The sequence below is a fragment of the Meles meles genome, chromosome 13 (assembly GCF_922984935.1).
Source record: "Meles meles chromosome 13, mMelMel3.1 paternal haplotype, whole genome shotgun sequence".
NCBI lineage: Eukaryota > Metazoa > Chordata > Mammalia > Carnivora > Mustelidae > Meles > Meles meles.
This window is the reverse complement of record NC_060078.1, coordinates 33,185,725-33,187,928: the sequence shown is the minus strand read 5'-3', so window position 1 is coordinate 33,187,928 and position 2,204 is coordinate 33,185,725.

The window sequence follows — 2,204 nt, the reverse complement described above, 5'->3', positions numbered from 1 at the left end:
CACGACCTGAGCCGAAGGAAGATACCTAGCTGACTGAGTCACCCAGGCATCCTGAAGATTTTATTTTTAAGTAATTTCTACACCCAACATGAGGCTTGAACTCACAACTCCAAGATCAAGAGTCATATACTCCACTGACTGAGCCAGCCAGGTGCCTTGCCCACATTTTATTCCACAGTTCTGTCTCCTAACACTGAAGTTTGACTGTTTCTCAAACATCCATGTTTCTGATGACCTTGACAGTTTTGAGGAGTACTGGTTGAGTATTTTTGTAGAATGTCACTTAGTCAGGATTTGTCTGATATTCTTCTAATGGTTACAGGGGGCTTTTATGTTTTTGAGTGGAAGATCATAGGGAGAAAGTGCCATTTTCATCCTTTCAGTATAGTCATTGTGTCTGCTTTGGTTTGTTTTTCCCTCCTGGAGGCATTTCTTCTAGAACCCTCTCCCCTGCTCCAGTTTGGATTTGGTGTTGCCTGCCAATTATCACCCAAGATTCATCTTCACATTTTTCTTTTCTTTTCCTTTTTTTATTTTATTTATTTACTATCAGAGAGAGAGAGAGAGAGAGCACACAAGCAGGGGGAGCAGCAGAGGCAGAGGGAGAAGCAAGCTCCCCACGAAGCAAGGAGCCCGATGTAGGACTTGATCCCAGCACCCTAGGATCATGACCCGAGCCAAAGACAGATGCTAAACCCACTGAGCCACCCAGGCATCCCTACCTTCACATTTTTCCTTGAGATTCTTTTAACTATTCCTCTGTAGTGGATTTCTATTGCCTGGATCTCTTTTCTTCTTCCTCTTCTCCTCTCCCCTGACTGCGTACAAACATTCCAGGAGTTGAGGGGCAGTCTCAGGGTTTGGGAAACTCAATCCCCTTTTCAAGTTTTATGTCTCTTTCTGCTCTCTACTTTGCCTAGTATCTCTGACCTCAAGGCCTTTCTAGTTCAGTTCAATAGGAGGTTGCTAGAGAAGGGATACTTGCGCTGACCCTGCCAGGGGACAGAAGGGACCTGTGGGTCAACAGTCTTTGTATATTACATAATCAACTTACTGTTTTCAGCTCACTTCTCAGCTTCTAACACACCCGGTAACTTCAGTTACTGACGTTTTTTAGTTTCTGCAACAATCAGCTTGCTTCTTATTGGTTTCTCTTTTGGCAAGACAGATTTCAATTTCCCTTTCTGTTTTGCTAACTTAGTGACTACTCTTCCTTCTATTTTGTGTCATTTTGGTCTTGTCCCTTTCCATCTTTATCCACATGTAATAGAGCCTTTTGATTCCACATCCTAATTATCAATGTGTTTACTCCCTATCTGTCCATTCTCATTGTCATGGTTTTAATGTAGGCCCTCGTCATTTCTCTCCTATACTGTTAACAATAAAAATCTATGTGTTCTCCATGTTTTCCATCTTTTTCCATATCCACTGCTCTCCCCATTTTCTTTCTAAAACATAATCTTATTTTTTTCACTTCTGTTTAAAATTCTTTGAAGTGTTCCCTGTTACTTACTAGAATAAACTCCAAACTCTTCAAATACAATCCTTCTTCAAAATCTGGACTCTGCATACCTTTTCCTGGTCCATTCCTTGCCGCCATCCCCAGCATGGTACTCTACCTTCAGAGAAAACTATTTTCTGACACACGCTCAGAACTTTTCATAACTCTTTTCCTCTTCCAAACATCCTTCCCTTTTCCTCTTTCTGGAAAAGTATTTACTCATCCATCCAAGCTCAGAGGAGCCTCTCCCAATCCCCAAAATGAATGAAGTCACTCTTCTCTATACTCTCACACCACCTCTCACAAACTTCTATTAGTCTTTTAACATTGTGTGATGATTGTTACAAGTCTATTTCTCACACAGCCTATCCTACTCATCTTTGTACCCTTCTTTTTTCTTCCCTCCCAGCTTATAGTATGATACCTAGAACACAGTAAGGCAACTAGAATGTATTGAGCATTTAGTCTCTTAATAAATATTTGTTGAATAAACGAAGGCAACACATGAGAGATTTCAGGAAATCTGAGATTCCCTACTGATGCAGTTTCCAAAGGTTGGTGAGGTCCGTAGCTGACCTCTTTGGTGTAAATAGATGGTTTTATTTATATATATACTTTAAGATGTTATTTATTTATTTGACAGAGAGAAAGGGAACACAACCAGAAGGAGTAGAAGAGAGAGAAGCAGGCCTCCTGCTGAGCA